This window comes from Desmodus rotundus, chromosome 2 (genome assembly GCF_022682495.2).
Source record: "Desmodus rotundus isolate HL8 chromosome 2, HLdesRot8A.1, whole genome shotgun sequence".
NCBI classification, from domain to species: Eukaryota; Metazoa; Chordata; class Mammalia; order Chiroptera; family Phyllostomidae; genus Desmodus; species Desmodus rotundus.
This window is the reverse complement of record NC_071388.1, coordinates 143,457,071-143,474,764: the sequence shown is the minus strand read 5'-3', so window position 1 is coordinate 143,474,764 and position 17,694 is coordinate 143,457,071.

The window sequence follows — 17,694 nt, the reverse complement described above, 5'->3', positions numbered from 1 at the left end:
GACAACAGAAATGTGCAAGGGGCTATAAATACAGACATTTTGTGTATGCATTCAAAGTTATCAGCTTAAAACAGACTGTTATAAGTATGTTTTATTTTTTAAAGAAATTTTTTAAAGGTTTTATTTATTTATTTTTAGAGAGGGGGAAAGGAGTGAGAAAGAAAGGGAGAGAAACAACAATGTGTGATTGCCTCTCACATGGCCCCCACTGGGGACCTGGCCCTGCAACCCAGGCATGTGCTCTGACTGGAAATCCAACTGGCGACCCTTTGGTTCACAGGCTGGCGCTCAATCCACTGAGCCACACCAGCCAGGGCTAAATATGTTTTATATAAGCCTCATGACTACCACAAAGCAAAAACTTATAGGAGGTATGCAAAAAATAAAGAGGAAGGAATGTAATCATACCATTATAGAAAATCATCAAATCACAAAGGAAGAGAGCAAGAGAGTAAGAAAAAAAAAATGCAAAACTACTGGAGAATAGTTAACAAAATGGCAATAAATAGATATGTATTGATAATTACTTTAAATGTAAATGGGCTGTGTTTTCCAATCAAGAGAAATATTTAGAATTGTTGAATAATTGAAAAAAATTAAAATCTCACATACATGCTGCCTACAAGAGACTCCCTTCACATTAAGGACACACACAGACCGAAAGATTAGTGATGGAAAACAACAGTCCTCGAAATGGAAACCAAACGGAAGCAGGAGTAGCTATACTTATAAAAAAGAAAGTAGACTCTAATCCAAAAACTAATAAGAGACAAAAAAAGGGAGTTATATAATGATACATTTTGATCAATCCACCAAAAGGATATGCCATTTGTAAATGTTTATGCACCCATATAAACAAAGCAAATACTAAGAGACTTAAACAGAGAAAAACATGGCAATACAATAAAAGTAGAGAACTTTAATACCTCACTTTCAGTGATGGGTAGATCATCCAGAAAAAAAAAATCCATAACAAAACATTAGATTTAAACTACATGTTAGACAAGATGATTTAACATATATTTATAAAACATTTCATCCAACACTAGCAGTACACACATTTTCTCAAACATGTAGAAAAATTCTCCATGACAGGTCATACATTAGGCCAAAACCAAGTCTTAATAAATTTAAGAAGATTGAAATCATAACAAGCACCTAGTCCAATCACAATGGTATTAAACTAGAAATTAATTACAAGAAGAAAACAGAAAAATTCATAAATATGTGGAGATTAAGCAATATGCTACTAAACAACCTATGGGCCAAAGAATAAATCAAAAGAGAAATCAAGAAATATCTCAAGGCAAATGAAAATTATGAAATATTAAAGGGACTTACCCAGAAAAAACAAGGGCAAAACTATGAACAGTAAAATGACAACAAACTCACAACTATCAACAACTGAACCTAAAAAACAAAAACAAAAGCAAACTAAGCAAACACCTAGAACGGGAACAGAATCACAGAAATGGAGATCGCATGGAGGGTTATCAGTGGGGTGTGGAATGGGAGAGAATGGGGAAAAGGTACAGGGAATAAGAAGCATAATTGGCAGGTACAAATACACAGCGGGAGGTTAAGATAGTATAGGAAATGGAGAAGCCAAAGAACTTATATGTATGATCAATGGACATGAACTAAGGGGGGAGAATGCTGGTGGGAGGAGGGTGCAGGGCAGAGGGGGACAAAGGGAAGGAAAAAGTGGTACAACTTTAATAGCATAACCAATAAAATATAATTAAAAGATATACCAAAAATAATATGATGCACCAAAAGCAGCTCTAAGAAGAAAGTTTATAGCAATAAAAGCCTACTCTAAGAAAAAGAAAGACACATTTCAAACTTAATATATTGCTTGCTCTATGTTTTGTATTTTTAGTTCCCCTACTTTCCATCTGTTCTTATCTCATTAATTTTTTATTATAAAATCTGAGAGGGTAAACCTTTTTTCTTGGAAATTCTCTCTAAATTACACTTGTTAAATATATTAACACTAATGACAATAGCTATTACTATTGAACAGTAGCAGGGAATATTTTTGAAATACAAACTTTACAAGAGCTGGGAATCTGTGCTATGTTCATAACATAGTCCAAAAACTTTTAAAAAGTGTTTAGCACATAGTACATGTCAGAAAAATTTACTGACTAAATAGATTTTCTATAATACCCATAAACTGCAGCATTTTATTATCTTTACCTTACTGACACAAAAGTTAAGGCTCAAAGTGGTTAAGTAACTTCCTAAAAGTAAAACAGCTAGTGAGTGGAAGAGGGAAAATTTGAACCTATCTTTCAATCCAACTTTTCCCAGCAAAAAGGGGGGCAAGTAGCTCAAACAATCAACTTAACTTTATACTTCAAGGAACTAGAAAAAAAAAACAAATGAAGCCCAAAAGTAGTAGAAGAAAGGAAATAAATTTCAGAGCAAAAAATAAATGAAATAGAAACCCCCCAAAATCAATGAAACTAAGAGCTTTTCAAAAAAAACTGTCATTCATTTATTTTTAGAGAGATGGGAAAGGAGGGAGAGAAAGAAATCAATGTATGAGAGAAACATTGATTGGTTGTCTCCCTCACACCCCCAATTGGTGACCTGGCCCGCATACCAGGCATGTGCCCTGACCTGGAATCAAACCAGTGACCTTTTGGTCTGCAGGCTAGAACTCAGTCCACTAAGCCGTACTGGCCAGAGCTAAGAGGTTTTTATTTGAAAAAATAGACAAATCTCTCTCTCTCTCTCTCTCTCTCTCTCTCCCCCCCCACTCCTCCCATACACACACAAGAAAAAGGAATAAAATAAAATTTTAAATGAAAGTGTAGACAATATAAAGGATTATAAAATACCATTATGACAAATTTACCCTTACAAATTGGACAACACAGAAGAAATCAATAAATTCCTAGAAATATATACAATGTACAAAGACTGAATGAATCGTGAAGTAATAAAAAATCTGAACAGATCAATTATTAGTAAAGAGATTGAATTAGTAATCAAAATCTACTCACGCAAAAAAAATTCAGGACCAGAGGCTTCACTAGTGAATGCTACCAAACATTTAAAGAAGAATTAATACTAATTCTTCTCAGATTCTTCCAAAAAAAAAAAAATAGAAAAGGGAAGAACACTTCCAACTTATTTTACAAGGTAAGCATTACCTTGATACCAAACCATAAAAGGATGCCATAAGAAATGAAAGACACAGGCTAACAAACCTTATAAAAGGGATACCAAAATCCTCAACAAAATATTAGATAATAAAATTCAACTGTATATTAAAAGGATCATACACCATGATCAAGAAGGATTTATTTCAGGGATACAAGAATGGTTCAGTATCGTAAATCTGTCAATATGATACACCACATTAACAAAATAAAGGATGAAAATCATATGATCAACTCAACAGATGCAGAAAAGCATTTGACAAAATGCTAACATAATACTCAATAGTGAAAAGATGAAAGTTTTTCTGCTAATAACAGGAAACACACAAGGATGCAAGTTTTGCCACTTTTACTCAACCTAATTCTGGAAGTCCTAGACAGAGCAATTAGGCAAGAAAAATAATTATAAGACATCCAAATCAGAAAGACAAAAATTATAAATTGAAAACCCTAAAGATACCACTAAAAATTACTTGAAATAATAAATTTAGTAAAGTTGCAGGATACAAAATCAATATGCAAAAATCAGATGTGCTTCTATACATTAACACCAAACTATCAGAAGAAGAAATTAAGAAAACAATCCCATTTATAATCACATCAAAAAGAATACAATATCTAGGAATAAATTTAAAGTTGAAAGATCTGTTCACTGAAAACTAAGACAGTGATGAAAGAAACTGAAGATGACACAAATAAATGGAAAGGTATCCTATGTTCATAGATTGAAAGAATTAAGTTGTTTAAATATCCATACTACCCATAGCAATCTACAGATTCAATGCAATCCCTATCAAAATTCCAATGGCATTTTTCACAAAAATGAAAAAAGTAACATTAAAATTTTTACAGAATGACAAAACATCTAAAATAATGAGAAAGAACAACAAAGGGAGGCATCACAATTTCTGATTTCAAACTATATTACAAAGCTATAGTAATAAAAAAGTATAGTATTAGCACAAAAACAGACATATTGGACAAATGGAACAGAATAGAAAATGCAGAAATAAGCTAACACATATGTGATTGATAGATTTCCAAAACAGGAGTAAAAAATATACAATGGAGAAATAATAGTCTTTTTAATAAATCATGTTTCAAAAACTGGACCACAATATGGAAAAAAATAATACTGGACTCCTATCTTATACCATACACAAATATCAACTCAAAATGGATTAAAGCCTTAAACATAAAAGCTAAAACCAAAAAACTCCTTGAAGGAAAAATAGAAGGGAAGCTCCTTGATAGCAGTCTTGGCAATAATTTTTTTTGGATTTGACACCAAAAACAAAGACAATGAAAGCAATAATGAACATGTGGGATGACTTCAAACTAAAAAGCTGCTGCATAGTGAAGAAAATCTCTAAAAAATAAAAAGGCAACCTACAGAATGAAAGAAATGTTTGCAAATCATATATCTGAAAAGGAGTTAATATCCAAAATATACAAGAAACATATAACTCAATACTAAAAATACTAACAATATGATTTTTAAAATGGGCAAATGAACCCAATAGACATTTTTCCAAAGAAGACATAGAAATGACAAAAAGATACATGAAAAGGTGCTGAACATTGCTAATCATCAGGGAACTGAAATCAAAACCAAAATGAGATATCACCACCCATCTGTAAGAATAGCTACCAACACAAAGACGAAAGACAACAAGTGTCGACAACAACGTGGAGATAGAGAAACCTTTGTGTACTGATGTTGGGAATGTAAGTCAATGCAGCCACTATGAAAAACATCAGGGAAAACTCAATGCAGGAGGATTGAGAGGTATATGTCCAAGGAAAACAAAGTCACTATCTCAAAAAGATTTCTGCTCCTCCGTGCTTACTGCAGCATTATTTACAATAACCAAGACATGGAAACAACCTAAATGTTCATAGATGGGTGAAAGGTAAAACACAATGCATTAATACAATTGAATATTATTCACCCATAAAAATAAGGAATCCTGCCGATGGTGACAACATGGATAAACTTTGAGTGCATTTTGCTAAGTGAAATAAACAGAGAAAAAAATGACTACATGGCCTTATTCATTTGTAGAATCTAAAAAACTAAACTCAGAAACAGAGAACAGATTGGTGGTCACCAGAGGCAGGGGATGTGGGTGGAGAAAATGAATGAAGGGTATAAAAATGTACAAAATTCATTTTCAAGATAAGTTCTAGAGATGTATACAGATTGGTGACTATAGTTAATAATACTGTTTTGCATATTTGAGAGTTTCTAAGACTACATCTTTAAAGTTCTCATTATAAGAAAATAAATGTAACTATGTGAGGTGATACTTGTTAAGTAAACTTATTGTGGTAATCATTTAGAAATATATACATATATCAAATTGTTATTTTGTACACCTTAAACTAATACAATATTATATGTCAACTCAAATAAAACTAAAAAACTGTATTCCTTCTTTTCTGTATTGTGTTTTTAAATTTATAGTCTCTTCTGTTTCCTGTCAATTCTCCTGCATCAATTTTTCCACTTAAGTGTAGATATTTTCCAGCAAAAATCTTATTTTCAATATACATTTTCTGGGTTTTCTCACCTGGTTCTACCCAGATATCTGGATTCCCTAAGTTAAAACTGATTATTCATTCAGTTCTGGAAAAAGAGCTGGAAACAAGATGTATGACTTATCTGTAGCAGCATGGTCAAAGGGATTTTTGTAACGTTAGAAGACATTTGTTAAAATTAGCTCTTCAAGAAAGTGCTCTATAACCATGAAATTTTCTGCAGAATAAAGTAAATTACAGAAGACTAAAGTGCATGAAAAATGCCTTACCTTGCAGAAAACTATTGGGATCCACAGAAATGGTTCATTTTACCTCTTATTCTGTGTTTCATATGACACTTTGCTTCCTTGAGGAGATAAGAAAATACCAAAAAATAGGTTTGAGTGTCTGAGCTAAACTAAAACTCATGGGAGCTTTTCCTGGGTGCTCTAGATGGTATGCTTTCTCTACCTTGTAAAATCACAAAGTAAGTACTTTGAAAAGCCAATGAATTATGAAAAATCTTATAAGGAATAATCAGGGAAACATTTGTGACATTCTACCTCTTGTCTCAAAGTATGCTCAATCATCATTTTATTATGCTTTACAGACTATTTTTAATATATGGTTATTTTATAGATGAAAATAAAAAATAATATAACATAATCAGAATAGTAGCATTTTACTTCTCCAGAATGTTCCAGTAAAGGACATATGGCTTTCCTTAGATGATTGACTTCACTTCTATTGATGACTTAACAATATGTTCATAATCATCTTAATTGGTAATGCAAAACCAAAAGACTTGAGGGAGGAGAGCGTGGGGAGTGTGCGGGAGTACACAGGAATGGGCCAGCCTGTGGGGCACCCAGGCATAGAACCCAGGCTTTGTGGCACACCAGGAGCCTATGACCTGGGCTTTCTAGGTGCACCCCCACCACTGCCCACCCCAGCATGCTGGCAGCACAGAGTTGGGGAGGCTGCTCAGGTCCTGGTAGCTCCTTAGGACCTGCGACCTACCAGGACAGCGAGAGAAGACATGGGAGATGTGGGATCCAAAAACAGCACAATGAAAACAGGCAGGCCTGAGGCTGAAGACCTCTGGAGAGAGTAAGGACAGCATGCTGTCACCACCTTGTGTAATAGGGGATATTCCCAATGCCATCTGGGAAAGATTCAGAGAGAAACTTTATCTAAAATTGTAGGTGGTTGTAAGAAGATGGCCAGCCCTAATGGTGACAGATTGTGTGATTTGGGGAGAGAGGGAGCACCTGGAGAACAGGACCCCCCCAGGAGCCCATGCTATAGCATCGGGGCCATAGAGAAACTCTTTTAAAAGGGGAGCTGAGATGTACCCAAGGCTTGGCAGGGACCTGGGTGCATAGGCCTGTGCATGGGGGTGGGTCACAGCAGTTTTGGTAACCAAAAACTCACTGAGAGAATACACAGAAGAAGCAGGGAGACCCAACCTAATATAGCTTGCAAGCAGAGGGCAGAGCAGAGTGGAGAATTCAATCTGAACCTTCTGTGAGGAAGCAGCAGGCTTCAGTCTGGAAGGCAGGAAATGAATGCCTACGATTCGCTCCAGTCAGCCACAGCCTTTCCCAGACAGGTGAACCCAACCCCCACACGCAGTATTACAAGCTCAGCAGAGCAGCACGGTCAGGCCCAGGAGTTTCCTGCTGATATGTACATATCCTCAGGGGAATGAAGAAAAAGTTCCTGCACCAGATACTATGTGCTACACAGCTCCTCAGGCTCCAATTTACTAAACCCTGCAAAGCAGAGAAAATAGAGACAGGTACAACAAGGCACTATCTTCTTTCCAGCAAAGCTGTTTAACATTCATTTATATCCTTCAAGTTGGGGCATAATATGGCACCAGGTTTTATAATATAGTTTATTTCAAATCTCATATGTTGCTCTTCCCTTCTCTTACTCCATATTACCTCCTTTCTCCTCCTTCATACATTTGTTTTAAATTCTATTTTCTCTTTTGCTGTGACTTGTTTCTATACCACACTATTACTATTGCTCCACTCACCAGCCTCTCAAAACCATTTGTGATTGTCATTAGTCATCTCACATTCCTTCTCCTATTCTAAAATACCTTTATTTTCTCTCCACCTTTACCAATCTTTGCTCATAGGTAGTGGATAAGGTTGTTTCTATTACAGTTTTTCAATCTTATTTTTAGATAGTGACTGTCTTTGCATTTCAAATTTTAAATTTCACTGTCTCCCTCCCCTACTCCATTTTGCCTTCCTCCTTCCCTTCCCTTTTTTTGTTTGAAATGTTAATTTCTCCCTCTCTTAGCTGGGTTTTCATCCTGCAGTCTTAGTATTCCTTCTCCCTCTATCCTCTCAAAATAACTTCTCTTTCCTCTAGACATCTCTTAAGCTCTTTTTTTTTCTTTGTGCCCTCTTATTCCACCTCTATAAGGCTTAGCTCATTAGTTTTTGATATCTCTGTGGTAGAGATTTTTCTGCAATTAGTGCCATATTATTTGAGATTTTACATATACATATATATATGTATGTGTACATATGTATATATGTGTGTGTGTGTGTATATATATATATATACACACACACAAAATTTATTGTGGTGGTAGTGGTCTATTTTTCTCTCACCAGATATTTTCAGATATATGTATTTTCTTTAAATTTCAGTTTTTACTTAATACTACATGCTTCTCCTCTCCTACACCATTCCAACATCCCTCCTTCCTTTTTCAGTTACAAAGTAAACTTTATTTACTTTCCTGCTTTGCTTTGTCTCTATTCCCTAGTCTTATTATTGTCCCTCCCTCTACCCTTTCGAAATCACTTTTCTTTCAGTTAGTCATCTCATATTTGTTTTTCCTTTCTTATAGTAGTCTTAATCTCTTTACGCCTTTATTAATATTGGCACATTGGCTGTAGATAGTGTAATTGTGGGTGGGGTACGTCTTTGCAGGTGTGGGTCTGTTTCCCAGGATGCTTGCTGTTTGTTCTGGCACCACCTGTACAATAGTACACGAGACGTGGAGGGTGGAGTGACTCTGAATCAGTCAGCCAGAGGGAAGAACCCACCAAAGAATGACCCAACAACAACCAAAACCCATAAAAGGCATAAAGGGCAACACAAGAGCATCAAGCACAACTGATCAAGGAGACTGCACCACAGAGTCTCCTACCAGAGAAGATCACACCACGAACACAGGGAGTAAAAACAGATAAATCTAACAAGCAGAAAAAAACAAGAAGAGTCCTCTTAAAGGGGGAGACAAAGAAAGGAATTGAAAGGAAAAGAGGAATCCCCAGAAAGACAGCTAAACAAAATTGAGGCAACCAAACTATCAGACATCAAGTTCAAAATAATGGTTATGAGGATGCTCAAGGAGCTCAGTGAGGACTTCAAAGAACTCCAAGGAAGCTTAAAGGAACTTACTATGAACTATACCACAGTGAGAAAGGACATGAACTATCGATAAGGAGGGAATGAAAAATACAATACAGTAGAAGGAATCAAAAGCAGGTTAGATGAAGCAGAGGATAAAATTAGAGAGCTGGAGGACAAGGCAGAAAAACATTCCCAGACAGAGCAAAAAAATTTAAAAAGACTCAAAAAGAATGAAGAGGGGTTAATGGAACTGTAGGACAACATGAAACATAATAATATCTGTATAATAGGGATATCAGAAGGAGAAGAAGAGGAGCAAGGGGAAGAAAACTGTTGGAAAAATAAATGATAGGGAACTTCCTAACTTGATGAGAGAAGTCACACAAATCCAGGAAGCACAGAGGGTACCAATCGAGATGAACTCAAAGAGGCCCACTCCAAGATACATCATCCTTAAAATGGCAAAATTAAAATACAAAGAGAGAATCTTAAAGGCAGCAAGGGAGAAACAATAAGTAATACACAAGGGAGCTCTGATAAGGCTAGCAGTAGATTTCTGAACAGATATACTACAAGCTAGAAGGGAATGGCAAGAAATATTCAAAGTGATGAAAAGCAAAGGCCTGCAACCAATACTACTCTATCCAGCAAGGCTCTCAATTAAAATGGAAGGCCAAATAAGGAACTTCCCAGACAAAAGAAGCCTCAAAGAATATACCTCCACCAAACCAGCGCTGCAAGATGTGCTAAAGGGACTGCTTTAAGAAGATGAAGAAAGAGAGTGAAAGAGAGGGTAACACAGGTACAAAGGGGGAAAATGGCAATGAATAAATACCTATCAATAATAACCTTAAATGTAAATGGATTAAATGTTCCAATCAAAAGACATAGGGTAGCTGAATGGATAAGAAAACATGATCCACACATATGTTACCTGTAAGATACCCACCTCAGAACAAAGGACTTACATAGACTGCAAGTAAAGGGTTGGAAAAATATTCCAAGCAAATGAACAGGAAAAAAAGCTGGGGTAGCAATACTTAGATAAAATAGACTACAAAACTAAAGCCATAAAAAGAGACACTGAAGGACACATCATAAGCTCAAGGGAAGAATCTATCAAGAAGACATAAACATTGTAAATATATATGCACCCAACATAGGAGCACCCAAATATATAAGGAAAATCTTTGAGAACTTCAAGAAAGATATTGACAGCAACACAATTATAGTAGGACATTTTAACATCCCACTGTCAAAAATGGATAGATCTTCCAAACAAAATATCAACAAAGATATTGTGGCATTGAACAATCCCCTAGATGAAATGGACTTAACTGATATATATAGAGCCTTTCATCCCAAAGAAGCAAAACACACATTCTTTTCAAATGCACATGGAAAATTTTCAAAGACAGATCACATGATAGGACACAAAACAAGCCTCGACAAATTCAAGAAAAATGAAATCATATCAAGCATTTTCTCAGATCACAATGGTTTGAAACTAGAAACCAACCTAAAGGAAAAAACTCAAAAACACTCAAATTCATAGAGATTGAATAGCTTATTATTAAACAATGAATGGGTTAACAATGAAATCAAGGAAGAAGTCAAAAATGTGTGGAAACAACCAAAAATGAACACACAACAGCTAAAATCTGTGGGACACAGTGAAGGCAATCCTGAGAGAAATTCATAGCAAACAGGCCTACCTAAAAAGACAGGAAAATATCAAATAAACAACCTAACCCTACAACTACAAGAACTGGAGAAACAGCAACAAATAAAACCTAGAGCAAGTAGAAGGAAGGAAATAATCAAGATCAGAGCAAAGTTACAAAATAACATAAAAACAAAAAGAACAATTCAGAAGACCAATAAATCCAGGAGCTGGTTCTTTGAAAAGATAAACTAAATTGGCAAGCCTTTAAGCAGACTATCAAGAAAAAAAGAGAGAGGAACCAAATAAATAAAATCAAAAACAAAAGGGGAGAAATTAGGGGAGAAACTGATACTACAGAAATACAAAAGATCATAAGAAATTATTATGAACTATATGCCAAGAAATTTGAAAACCTGAGTAAAACGGATAAATCTCTAGAAAAATATAACCTTCCAAAACTGAATCAGGAAGAAGCAGAAAGCCTGAATAGATGGATAACAGCTAGTGAAATTGAAGCAGTAATCAAAAAACTCCCAGCACACAAAAGCACTGGACCAGATAGATTCACAAGAGAATTTAATGAAAGATTTAGGAAAGAGCTAACCCCTATCCTGCTCAAACTATTCCAAAAAATCCAAGAAGAGGGAAGACTCCCAAATTCCTTTTATGAGGCCAGCATAATCCTAATTCTAAAGCTAGATAAAGACACAACAAAGAAAGAAAAGTACAGGCCAATAGTACTGATGAACATAGATGCTAAAATCCTCAACAAAATATTGGCAAACCATATCCAGCAATATATTAATAAAGCAGACCACCAACTTGCACCATACACAAAAATAAAATCAAGATCGATAAAAGACTTAAATATAAATCAAGACACCATAAAAGTCCTAGATGAGAACATAGGCAGGAAAGTTTCAGATATCCCATGCAAAAATATTTTCACCAATATGTCCCCTACCTCAAGGGACATAAAGGAAAGAATAAACAAACAGGACTACATCAAACTTAAAAACTTACACATTGCAAAGAAAACAGCAGCAAAATGAAAAGGGAACCAACTGTATGGGAAAACGTATTCACCAATGATACCTTGGACAAAGCTTTGATCACCAAAATACATAAAGAACTCATATGAGTCCACACCAGGAAGACAAAACAAAATAATTTTAAAAATGGCAAAGGAAATTGGGCCTAAGGAGGAACACACCAAGGCACGTCATAATTAAGTTCCCCAAGACTATAGATAAAGAGAGTATCTTAAAAGCAGCAAGAGGAGAGAGTTACCTACAACAGAATGCCCATAAGACTATAAGCTGATTTCTCAAAAGAAACTTTGCAGGCAAGAAGGGGCTGGAAAGAAGTATTTGAAGTCATGAAAGGCAAGGACCTACATCCTAGATTACTCTCTCCAGCAAAGCTACCATTTAGAAAGCAAGAGCAGATAAAGCACTTCCCAGATAAGGTCAAGTTAAAGGAGTTCATCATCACCAAGCCCTTATTATATGAAATATTAAAGGAACTTATCTAAGAATAAGAATAAAATCAAAAAATATGAACAGTAAAATGACAACAAACTCATGACTATTAACAACTGAACCTAAAAAACAAAAACTAAAACTAAGGAAACTAGAACAGGAACAGAATCACAGAAATGGAGATCACATGGAAGGTTATCAGCAGGGAAGGAGGTGGGGGGGTAGGTAATGGGAGAAAAGGTACATGGAATAAGAAGCATAATTGGTAAGCACAATGTAGACAGGGGGAGGTTAAGAATAGTACAGGAAATGGAGAAGCCAGAGAACTTATATGTACAACCCATGGACATGAACTAAGAAGGAGGGAATGCTGGAGGAAGAGGGGTGCAAGACAAAGGGGGATATAGTGGAGAAACAAATGGGACAACTGTAATAGCATAATCAATAAAATATACTTTTTTAAAAAGGGCAAAGGACCTGAACAGATACTTCTCCAAGGAGGACACACAGAGAGCCCATAGGCATATGAAAGGATGCTCAACACCACTAGCCATCAGACAGATACAAATTAAATCCACAATGAGATATCACCTCACACCAGTCAGAATGGCCATCATTAATAAATCAACAAACAAGTGCTGGTGAGGTTGTGGAGAAAAGGGAACCCTATTAAACAGTTGGTGGGAATGCAGACTGGTGTGGCCACTATGGAAAACAGTATGGAATTTCCTCAGGAAACTAAAAATGGAACTTCCTCTTGATCCAGCATTTCCACTGCTGGGATTATACCATAAGAATCCTGACATACCAATTCAAAAGAACCTATGCACCCCAATGTTCATAGCAGTGTTGTTTACAATAGCCATGTGCTGGAAACAGCCTAAGTATCCATCAGTAAATAAGTGGATCAAAAAATTTTGGTACATTTACACAATGGAATACTATGCAACAGAAAGAAAGAAGGAGCTCCTACCTTTCACAACAGCATGGATGGAAGTGGAGAGCATTATGCTAAGTGAAATAAGCCAAGTAGTTAAAGAAAAATACCATATGATCTCACCTATAAGTAGAACCTAATGAACAAAACAAGCAAGGGATCAAAAAAGAACCAGAGACATGGAAATAAAGAACTGACAGGGACCAGAGGAGAGGGGGAAGAATGACAGGGGAAAGAAGGATAACAGGTACAAAGGACCCATAGACAAGGACAATAGGGAGGGGATTGTCTCTGTAAGCAGGGGCTGGACAGTGCAAGGGAGAGCAACCTGGGGATAAATGGGGTAACTGTAACTGAACAACAATAAAAAAAATTTTAAAAAAGAAAAAAAGCCACAAGACTTGGAAGGCTATATTAGCAAATGAAAACTTGGAATCCTATCCTAGGAAAAAATCTTTTTTGTTTTTTTAAGCCAGAAGTCTCCTAGACCTATGATGTCCTGGTAAATCTAGGTGCAACAATTCCCTAGATAGTTCTTAACCCCTTGATTGGAGAGAGTGACACAAAAGTCCATCACCTAATAACAGGGATTTTAGGTTTTCCTATGCTATGAGCTAAAACCTCTGGGAAACCTGTAGTTTTCCCTCCTCCCCAAATCAATATACCTAGGAAACCCTAGGAGACACTAGACACTTTGTAAGGTTAAGGTTGTCACTTGTAATTAACTAGAATTTATTAACCAAATAACTAGCTCAGCCAAGAAGACTTTTACTCATTGTCTGATTTAATTGTTATGTTATCAATGAAAACTATATCATGTAAGTGGTTATAGCACTTATTTCTTTTTTATGATCCCCTATGTAACTTTTATGTTGTGGGTGACTGCAAACAATCCCAGGAACAATGCCAATGTCTTTCAAACAACTGATCAATCTTAGCATTCGTGAGATTAACTCCATAAAATATTGCTGACTGCCTGCTGATTGCCATAGACCACACAACAGTCATCCTGCTCTGCTGATTGCAGCCCCTGGACCACTACTGTCCCCCAGGTGGAATGGTGCTCATCCTCTGAGATGGAATCACAGTCAACTTTTGTTCTCATCTGTGTCTTCTTTCTAAGTTTAAACAGCTAAAGTTAATGGCTTTGTGCCTTCAGAATCTTAAGATTTTGTCTTTATTTCCACTCTGACAGGTACATAGTGAAGGTTTCCGCTAATCATTCTTCTTCATACTCTTTATTTTCCCTTCACGAATTCTCAGCACAGAGAAGAGGTTTGACTTAACAAGTAATGCATTATCTTCTACTTTGGGTAATTTGACTTCCTACGATCTAATAATATCAACTGTCCTAGGTTGCTATTACAATGGCTCTGGGTCAAATAAGTTATCTTAGAGTTGATATGACAGCTTATGACATTAAATTTTAAGTCATTCAGTGAAATAAGATTTAAGATTAAAATTAATTTTGCATATGCTATATTCCTTCAGATAAAATTAAACTACAACCACCTAGTAGAAATGTAAAAATGTTCCATTGGCTCAGTTATAGATCTAACTTTGAGGCTTAACCTCAAGAACTGATATCAAAAATCACTTATGACATATGTTGGCATGGTGGTAAAAGTACAAAGAGAACTATTTAAAAGCCATGTTTCTTTAGGAATTTAGAGTTTAAAATATTATAATAGATTCTAAGAACACAATACTTAGAAAATAATATGCATGTCATGTGGACTCCAACCAGCAGGGTCCGTGTGTTGTGGATGCGACAAACAAATTCACACAGACTGCAGAAATCCTGTGGAGAAAAAAGGACAGCATGGCCATTCTCTGAGTGAGAGAGCGCCCCGACCTTTGCCTGGGCAGGCTTTTATTGCTTTTCTGAGCACATTACATTGAGGATGGTCTTCATTTACTATGCACAGATTTGCTTTAGGTGATTACCTTTTACAGATAACAAATGAAAGGATGTTGCAAATGCAAGGGGAAAAATGATTGAACTGGAGGTTTAGGACAGACTTTAGGAAGTTACTTTAAAGATATGCAATAAACATTTCCTGCCTCAATTCAGGGTGAGGGAGTTCTAGCAAAAAGCAAGCCTCAAAGCAGCCTAGGTACAATGCAGGCCTGGTTCCCCACAGGAAAATTGATCTGTGGGCCCAGCTCCTGTATGCCACCTTGCTCCCACAGGCTTTCCAAATCAGGGGCTGGGCTACATTTGCCATGCTACTCAGATCGGTTACCTATATGCATGTGTATAAAATTATATATAAATATATGCAGGCATACATTTTGATTATAAGTTCAATGAATAAAAGGATCTTTTATATGTGATTATATATGAATATATATGTATATGATTATAAATATATGAGGTCTGTCTGGAAAAAGTCCAGCCATTGTCAATATAACAAGAATGGTTTGCATGACATCAATGTAACCTGGCAGCCAAGGAGAGTAGACTAGAATACACATGCATGAACAATGACGATTTCACTTTACTAGTCAGTGGGGGCAGTAGACACCCATTGAGTGAACATGTGTACTGTGTGGCTGTTGCATTCAAAATTACCAAGCTATTAGAGCAACAAATCTGCATCAAATTTTGTGTGAAGCTTGAACATTCCTCTGAGGAAACTATTTGGATGACTCAGCTTGGACAACTGGTAATTGGCAGCTTCATTACAACAACGCGTCCACTCATACATCACGTCTCATGCAGAGTTTTTTTGGTGAAACATCAAATCACCCAGGTGACTAGGCCCCACCACAGCACAGATTCAGCACCCTGCAACTTCTGTTTTTTCCCAAAACTCAAATCACCTTTGAAAGGGAAGAGATTTCAGACCATTGATGAGATTTCAGGAAAATATAACAGGGCAGGTGATGGCAAATGGGAGAACTGTGTGAGGTCCCAAAGTGCCTACTTTGAAGCGGACTGGGGTATCATTGTCCTATGTACAATGTTTCTTGTATCTTGTATCTTCTTCAGTAACTGTCTCTGTTTTCCATATTACATGGCTTGATACCTTCTTGTCAGACTTTGTATTTATCTTTGACTCAGATAGGCCCTGGATGCAACAAGACAAGAATCGGCCTAAAATTCTCCATCCTTGACAATGTTTATCAAATCCTGCCCAACTGGGCTGCATTAAGGCACTGAAATGGAACTAAAAGATATTAATAGGAAAAACTGAGAAAAGCCCAAGAGTCCAGAAACAAAGAGAAGAATGTGAGAAGAAAGGAAGAAATTTTCAGAGCTATTTGTGCAATACTGTTGCTCATTCATCAGTTACTTTTAAATCTCCTTTGCAGAACACATTTCCATGGCCATTTTCTCCACTCTTTGCTTATTCTGTTCCTGCCCTATTGTATTGGTCAATATGTGTCCAGTCATCTTTGCTTTTTTTTTTAAAGCTAGGAAGAGCAAGATTTAGTCATTCTAGACTTCGAATTGCCCTCACAACAAACCACATGAGTGTGGAAACACCACTAATCCTAGTTGGTTTCCTCATTTTAAAAAGTTGTTTGGATTCAATCAGGAGTTCTCTATATTGGGGGGCAGGGGGTAAATTCCTTTTATTTGCTAAAATCCCAAGGCTCATGAGGATAATGGGGGTATATCTCTGACTTAGTTGAAATGAAGAACAAAGAGCTGACTGCTAAAATCATGGTGAATACTCCTGGTTCCAGAGCCAGAAAAACTGCAGTTTGAATCCTGACTTCCCCATTTATGCATGATGTGACACTGGGCAATTACATAGGTTCAAGTAGCCTCACTTTCCTCTTCCATGAATGTGAATGATAGATAACAGGGCTAACTCTATAAGGATATTATGATGCAATACATAGAACAGAAAAGGCACTCAACATTTACCGGTGTAAGTATTTAAATGAGATCTACTAGTCAATGACTGTAGAATAATGGAAAGAACAGTGAAGTACAAATAAATCTAATGGACAGAGTTTCAAATTCTTCTTTGGTCAGTTGGCCACTGTGGTATCTTGTTTGACTGACTTACCCTGACAATCCCTCATCTATGAAATATGATCAGAATAAAAGTTTTAAGGTATCTTCCAATTTTAAAATACTACAATTATCTTACCTGTTATTTTTTTTTAAAGTCTAAATATTTGTGGTGCTCCATAATAGCAGAATCTTACTGTACTATAATTCAGTACCAAGACTTATTATAAGAACTCCACAATCCAATCTTATAATAAAACATATTTTCCAAAAAAAAGATTCTATTTTAAAATATTATTTATCATCACATTTTGCATTTTATATTCACCATGATTTTCTGCCAGGTTGACTCAATAATTTTATTTAAAATAACAAGAAATAGTTTATTATTAAAGATATATTTTATTGCCTTTGATACCATATAATTAAAGGGAATAAAAAAGGCAAAAGTACAACTACATTGCCCTGACTGGCATGGCTCAGGGGACTGAGCATCATCCAGCAAAGCAAAGGGTCACCTGTTGGATTCCAGTCAGGGCACATGACTGGGTTGCGAACCCAGT